Raw genomic sequence first — 8,468 nt, 5'->3', positions numbered from 1 at the left:
AAACTTTGGATAATAGGAGTTTCAGAAGAAAGAGAAAAAGGTCAGAAAACATATCTTTACTAAACTGGGAAAGATGCAACATCCAGGTACAAGAAGCACAGAGGTCGTCAAAGAAATTCAACCCAAAGAGTAGTTCACCAAGACACATAATAGATCAAAAATCAAAGACAAAGAAAAAACCCTGAAAGTAGCAAAAGAAAAAAAAAAAAAGTCTGAAAGCAGCAAGAGATAAAAAGCACATTATGTACAAAGGAGTTCCAATACAACTATCAGCAGATTTCTCAGTAGAGACACAACAGACAAGGAGAGAGTAGAATGATATATTTAAAGTCCTGAAGAAAAAAAATACATACCAAGAATACTTTACCCAGAGAGGCTGCCTTTCAGAAATGAAGAAGAAATAAAAACTTTACCAAACAAAAGTCAAGTAAAAAGACTGAAGCATTAATAAAAAAGTCTCCCATGAAAGTCCAGAACCTGGTTGCTTTGATGCTAAATTCTACCAGACATTCAAAGAAAAACAAATACCAGTGTTTCACAAACTCTTCCAAAAAAACCTGAAGAGCTGGGAATATTTCCAAATGATTTTTTACCAGGCTAGCATACTCTGATACCAAAGCCAGACAAGGGCTTCACAAGGAAAGAAAATTACAGGCCAATATCTTTAATGAACTTAATGTAAAAGCTTTCAACAAAATACTAGCAAACCAAATTTAACAACACATTAAAAGAATCATTTACCATGATCAAATGAAATTTATCCCTGGCATGCAAGGATGGTTTGGCATGAACAAATCAATAAACGTACTACATCACATTAACACAATAAAGGAAAAAAATGTATAATTATTTCATTAGATGCAGAAAAAGAATTAGACAATTCAACGTCCTTTCATGATAAAAATTCTCCACAAATTAGGGATAGAAGGAAGGTCAACCTCAACACAATAATTGTCATATATAATAAGCCCACAGATAACATTATACTCAATGGTGAAAAATTAAAAGCCTTTCCTCTAAGATCTGGAACTAGACAAGGATATCTACTCTTGCCAGATCTATTCAACATAGTATTGGAAGCCCTTGCCAGAGCCATTATGCAAAAGAAAGAGATAAAAGGCATCCACATAGGAAAAGAAGAAGTGAAATTGTTGCTGTTTGCTGATAATATGATTTTATGTATAGAGAACCCTAAGGATTCCACTAAAAAACTGTTAGAACTAATAAACAAGTGTAGTAAAATTGCAAGATATTAAATCCACATGCAAAAACCAGTAGCATGCTTATACGCTAACAACAAACTATCTGAAATCAAGAGAACTACCCCATTTATAACAGCTGGAAAAAATTATTTTTACATTTAACCAAGGAGGTGAAGAACCTGTATACTGAAAACTATAAAACATTAGTAAAAGAATTTGAAGACACAAAGAAATGGGAAAATATCCCACATTTATGAGTTGGAAGAATTTTTACTGTTAAAATGTCCATACTGCTCAAAGCAATTTACAGATTCAGTGAAATTCCTATCAAAATTCCAATGACATTTTTCATAGTAATAGAAAAAACAATCCTAAAATTCATATGGAACCACAAAAAAGCCCAAATAGCCAAGGCAGTCAGGAGCACAAAAAAAAAAAAGCTGAAGGCATCACATGACTTGATTTCAAACTGTACTACAAAGTGATACTAATTAAAATAGCATTGTATTGGCCTAAAGATAGACAAATCAACCAGTGGGACATAATAGAGAGCCCAGAAATGAACCCACATGTCAGATAAATTGATTTTTGATAAAGGTACCAAGAATCTGCAATGGGAGAAACAGCCTTTTCAATAATTGTTTTGGAAAAACTAGATATCCATAAGCAGAAGAATGAAGTTGGACCCTTCTTTCACCCCACATACAAAAATTCACTCGAAATGAATTTAAGACTTAAACATAAGACCTAAAACCGTAAAACTACCAGAAGAAAAACTAGGAGAAAATCTACACAACATTGGTCCGGGCAATGATTTTTTATATTTGTCCCCAAAGCACAGTCAATAAAAGCCAAAATAGATAAATGGGATTATATCAAACTAAAGATCTTTTGCACAACAAAGTAAACAATTAATAGAATGAAGAGACAAACTAAAAACTGAGTGAAAACATTTGCAAAACATTCATCTGATAAGGGAATAATACCCAAAATATATAAGAAACTCCAACAACTCCATAGAAAAAAAACAAATAACCTGATTAAAAATAGGTAAGGGACCTGAACAGACATTTCTCAAAAGAAGACATACAAATAGCTAGTAGATATATGAAAAAAAATGCTCAATATCAATAATCATTAGGGAAATGCAGATCAAAACCACAATGACACATCACCTCACACCTGTTAAAATGGCTATTGTGAAAAAGACAAAAGATAAGTGCTGGCAAGATGTGAGAAGAGCCATTATGGAAAACAGTATGGAAGTGCCTCAAAAAGCTAAAAATAGAATTACCATATGATCCATCAATCCCATTTCTGGGTATATATCCAAAAGATTTAAAGTCAGAATGTCGAAGAGACGTCTGCACTCCCACGTTCATTGCAGCACTATTCACAATAGCCAAGTTATGAAATCAGCCTAAGTGTCCATCAACAGATGAATGGATAAAGAAAATGTGGTATATACACACAGTAAAATACAATTCAGTCTCCAAAAAGATAGAAATTCTGTCATTTGTGAAAACATGCATAGAACTGGAGAAGATTAAGCTAAGTGAAATGAGCTGGGCAAAGAAAGACAAATACTGCATGTTCTCACTTACACGTGGAATCGGAAACAATTGACCTCATAGACACAGGGAGTANTGCACAAAATTAATGTTTATTCCACCTTTGTGTCATATTCCTGGATCCTTCACCAATGTTATATGAGGAAAAAAACAAAATCAAAACAAATGAAAAACTGAAATCAGAATCACTAATGTTATCAAGCAGGGAAACAAATTAAAATCTAGCAGCCATCAGCAAGAGTACAGCAAAGACAATGCTGTAAAAAGAAACAGAAAATTGCTAGAAAACTGTAGGCATCATATTCTTTTAAACCAGCAAAATGTGCTCCTGCATACAATGGAACATAAACAGAATTTTTTTTATAAGGTATAGAAATGCAAGTTATTTTTTGAATATTGTGAATGAGTAAAATGTGTTTGTAATGGTAATTCTACTAAACTATTCCAGAGTGGGCCAGGAACACAGTTATGGATTCTGGGGATATGTGTACTGTAATTCTTTGATTGGAATAGCAGATACTCTAGCCAAAATTTTTATATTTTTTGAATATTGTGAATGAGTAAAATGTGTTTGTAATGGTAATTCTACTAAACTATTCTAGAGTGGGCCAGGAACACAGTTATGGATTCTGGGGATATGTGTACTGTAATTCTTTGATTGGAATAGCAGATACTCTAGCCAAAATTTTTAAAAAATATGAACACAGAAGCACAAGACAAAGGCGAATGAGATTTCTATCTTAGCAATACTGAGATGGAAATCAAATTTAAATGCAGTCCACTCTGTTTTAGAAGAAGCTTCAGTTCAGCTCCCAAATCTCGATTGCTTGACGCAGTCTCCTGTGAGAATACTCAGAAGGTGTCTTCTTAAACAACAAACCTATTTTTAGTGGTGGAGCCGCTCCTAGTAGCCATGTCTGCATGGGACTGATAACCAATCGCCATCTTTGGAGGAAGTCCTAACCTTACCTTGTATACCCTCCCTATATGTGTAACAGCATCTCTGTTTTCACATCCAGTAGTCCATATTGCTATCTTATCACTTTTAGCTCTAACATTAACAACAGCTCCACAGACACCATCACTGTAGTCATCAAAAGATTCTCCAATAAGGCACAGCAGTGACTCTAGCCAAAAGCAATTGAGGTCACTTCGTCTCTGCTGTTTGTTCAATGTGATTTGCCATCGTCCTCCCTGTTTGTTCATCTCATCTTCCCACACAGGCTCAATACTATCCTTAAAAAGTGAGTAGTCACAGCCAGGCATTGAAGGTCTTCAACAGTATCAAACTTGGAGGTCAGCTGAAAGTTTGCTTGCCAAGTTTTGCTTTTATCATTTTTAAAAAACTGGAGTATCCATCTGTTATGTAGAGGATGTTTAATATAGTGCTCTGGGTTAGCAGCCTTCTGGTTAGATTCTGTTTTCTCCTCTTCTGTAGGCAGGGGATTAGGAGGATGGTTGGTTTCTGGTTCCACAGTTGCTATCTTAGGTCAATCTGATCGCACAACTGCTCCTGAAGGTAAGGATACTTTAATATCCTTGGAAATAATATTTAATATCCTTTAATATCCTTGGGAAATCTGTCCATGAATATCTGTGTCAATAAGTCTATGAGTATTCATAGACTTATTGATATATGAGAGAAAAAATGGTAGTGTCTAAAAAACAATTAATAAATCTCAATGTCCAAAACTAATTTTTTTTAAAAGCTATTTGAAAATGAGAAATAGATTCTCCCTTAAAATAATGAACTTGCATCTTAAATCAACAGTAAATACTGTAGTTAGTGAAACATCAGTAGCCTTCACATTAAAGATCAAAATGAGAGAGAGATTCCTGCTATTTGTACACATTTTTAAAGCTGTTTTTGTTTGTTTGTTTTATGGGCCGGCCCCACGTTGCACTCGGGAGAGTGCGGAGCTGGGAGCGCAGCGACACTCTCGCTGCGGGTTCGGATCCTATATGGGAGTGGCTGGTGCGCTCACTGGCTGAGCGTGGTTCGGGCGACACCACGCCAAGGGTTGTGATTCCCTTACTAGTCACAAAAAAGACAAAAAAAAAAAACAAACTGTTTTTTTATGTTTGAGAACTGCAATAAAGCAATAAAAAAGAATTCAGAAAAAGAAATGTTATAAAAGAGAAATTGTTTATAGGTGATATGATTAGTTACCTGGGAAACCCAAGAAAATCAACTGAACATCTACTAGAACCAGCAAGATATTTTAATAAATAGACCAGTCCCAGAGTGTGTATACCTCAATAGAAGTCATTACTAAAATAAAATTGAAAATTGGATCCCATGTATAATGACAAAAAAGAAAAGAAACTAGAAAAAGAGCACCTGAAAAATGCTTAGTAAGAAATGGATGGTAATACTGTTTATTCAAACTTAGGGCTCATTAAAGGGTAGAGCCATAATGCATAAATAGCTCTTAACAAATCACACCAAAGAGGATAAATACCTCAGTAACAAAGTGACCAAAAGATATGAACTATCAATTTAGAAAAAGAAGAATCACAAATTGTTGACAAAAATAAGGAGGGAAAATTAACTGCATTAATAAGTATTTAAGGAGAATCTCCTTCCCTCAACTCCTCTACTCCCCACATTCGCCCTAGTTTCTGTGTGCATGAACTTGCATTAGATCAATACTCCTGGCCTCCACCCCCAGCCCTTCAGGAAAGGAACAGTGACATCCGATGGAAGAGTTTGGGGGGAGGAGCTGGGTATTGTCTCTCGATTTGCCTTTTCTTCTTGCATCTGTCTATAGCACATTCATTCTGGTCTGCCCTCTGCCATATATTAAGGGATGTGACCCTGTCAGGCAAGACTCTATATTGCCAATATTGTCCAGGAGGATTGGTGACTCTCAAATTTGGAAGTGAAGTAGTAGCAAGACAATTCAGCCAAAGACTTAAAAGCTAAATTCTCCAATCAGCTTTCCAGTAATTACTGATAATTTGGTCTCTAACATTCAGCCTCCTGATAGATCAATTAGTTTTAAACCTTAGAGGGGAAGGGAGGTGTTGCTTAATAGACTCCTAAAACCTCAATAATAAATTTAAAATGCAAACTAAAATGTTTTAACCTAGAAAATTGTCAAAGAAAATATGAAAATAGTTGGTAACAATAATGCCACTAGCTAAGGATGAGGAGGCTTCAGAGAAACAGACCCAGAAGGACAGAAGTGAATGTCGCCTTTGGAAGGCCAATTGCAACACACAGTACAAATCTTAAGAAGTGCTTACTCCTTTCTGAATTTGCCTGCAATTTTAATGCAATTCTGCTCACATTTATTGTGATTTATTTTAGGTTCTAAAGTTTATATGTGAAACAATTTAAAAGGTACAGAAAAGTTCTGGAAGAATAGTGTGAGGGGTTTAGAGCTACCACATATTAGAATCATCAACGAGCAATAATCAAGCATGCAGTACTAGTAAATGGACAGATCAACAGAAGCAAATGAAAGTGAGGAAACTGACCCAAATATTTATGAAAATTTAGTACATGATCAAGGCAGCATTTCAAATCAATTAAAAGAAAACAGTGGTCATAACTGGGTAAAAATGAAAATGATCTAAAAAGAAAATGATTCCTATTTTCTTTATATAAAAAAGAAAGCTCGACAAATATAAAAAACAAAAAAAACTGTAAAACTACAGGATGGAAACACTGGCTCCCATTAACTTCATGCAGCCTTTCTGGATCTCACAGTAGAATGTATACTCCTTTCTGTAACTCGCTAAGTTAATGATACATATTCTAATCCCTATGGTAACCACTAAACTATAATAACAAAACTAAGAAATACAGCTTTAAAAAATGGAGCACTAAAACTACTCAATCCAAAAGAAAACACGAAATAAAGGAAAACAAACAAAAATATATTGGGTAAATATAAAAGAAATAGCAAGATAATGATCTTAATCCAATTGCACTTAATTTGGGGATTTATGTTCCAATTAAAAGTCAGAGACCCTAAGCAAGGATTAAAATGCAAAACCAACTATACAGCAGAAATGCACTTTAAACATAAATACAGACTTGATAGTTTTTTTAAAAATGGGAAAAGATACTCCCTGCATACACACGTACACACTAAGCACAGGAAAGCTGGGGTGGTGATACTCATATCAGTCAAAGCAGACTTCAAGACAAGCATGACCACCAGAGATAAAGAAGAAATTTTTATAATGATAAATGGGTCAATTCACCAAATTATTAAAGATAATATGGGCATTAAGTGGTAAAAACAAGTTATGAAAGATTTCATGCCAATAAATCTGACAACTCAGATCACACGGACATGTTTTTGGAAAGATACAAATTACCAGAACTGACACAAGAATGAGAAATATCTGTATGGCCTTATATCTGTCAAAGAAATTAAATTCATAGTTAAACCCTTCCCCCAACACACACACACACACACACACACACACACACACACACACACACACACACACACAACTTCTGGCCCAGATGGCTACACTGATTAATTCTATCAGACATTTAAAAGAGAAATAACAATCTTACACTAACTCTTTCACAAAATACAGGAGGAAGGAAAACCTTTCTGTTATTATGATGCTAGTATACCCTTGATACCAAAACCAGACAAGAAAAATATCACAAATCAATATTATAAATATAGACATAAAAGACTTCATAAAATATTAAGAAATCAAATCCATATCTCTCTATATGAGTGTGAACATAAATGTATATGTGTGTATATATACATTTATGTGCACATTTACACATATATTTTACATATATATTACAAAAACAGGATAAGCAGGAAATGAATGGGCATGCGAATTTGTAGGATCTAAATAGATGCACTAGTCCACATCCCCAGGATCATAACTAATCAGGTCACCCAGTTGTTATTTATATTAAAACTCTTCAGAAACATAAATTTTATTATTTCTTTGATAACCAACTTCAATATCTCACGATCCCAGCTTAATTCTTATACTATTTCTACAAAGGCCCAAGAGAAAACCACCAAGAGAAAAATGTATTATAAAAATAAATAGGATACAACTTTAAGAAACGCACTTTGACAATTACTGTGAGTTTATCAACAATAATCTTTCCTGTTGTCAAACTTCTGTATATAAAAATGTTTTTTCCCAAACCACTGAAATTATCCAACATGAATGTAAATAAAAGAATAACAAAGTTCAGTGTAAGGAAGCAACATAAAATAAAGTAAAATTCATGATCTGTAGTTGCTGAAGTTGAGTTCTGTTTTACAGTCATTTTATCCCCAAACTGAATTTTGACTCTTTTGGGTCAAAAATCACTTCAAAAGTTTAAAATGAAGGATGGGAGAGGAAAAAAAGTAAATATACGGGCCGGCCCGGTGGCGCACTGCTACAGTGCACCGCTTGGGAGCGCGGAGGCGCTCCCGCCGAGGGTTCGGATCCCACGTACAGACCGGCTGCTCAGTGGCTGAGCGAGATGCGGGCACAACACTGAGGGTTGCGATCCCGTTGCCGGTCCCGGTCCGGTACGGGCGCGACACTGAGGGTTGCGATCCGTTGCCGGTCACGAAAAAAGACAAAAAGGAAAAAAAAAAAAAAAAAGAAAAAAAAAGTATAAGTGATATTTTCTACATCCTAAGAATATATATAAAATAGTTTCAAAATTTCAGGACCGGCCCGGTGGCACACTGCTATAGTGCGA

The 8,468-nt window shown here is 35.0% G+C and overlaps 1 pseudogene; it reads right to left on the bottom strand.

The window, feature by feature from the left end:
- Positions 1-3,640: 3,640 nt before the first annotated feature.
- LOC103584704 overlaps positions 3,641-8,468 on the bottom strand; it is a 28,836-nt pseudogene continuing 24,008 nt past the window's right edge.

Source organism: Galeopterus variegatus, unplaced genomic scaffold (assembly GCF_000696425.1).
Source record: "Galeopterus variegatus unplaced genomic scaffold, G_variegatus-3.0.2 Scaffold200, whole genome shotgun sequence".
Taxonomy (NCBI): Eukaryota; Metazoa; Chordata; class Mammalia; order Dermoptera; family Cynocephalidae; genus Galeopterus; species Galeopterus variegatus.
This window is presented reverse-complemented; position numbering and strand designations above follow the sequence as displayed.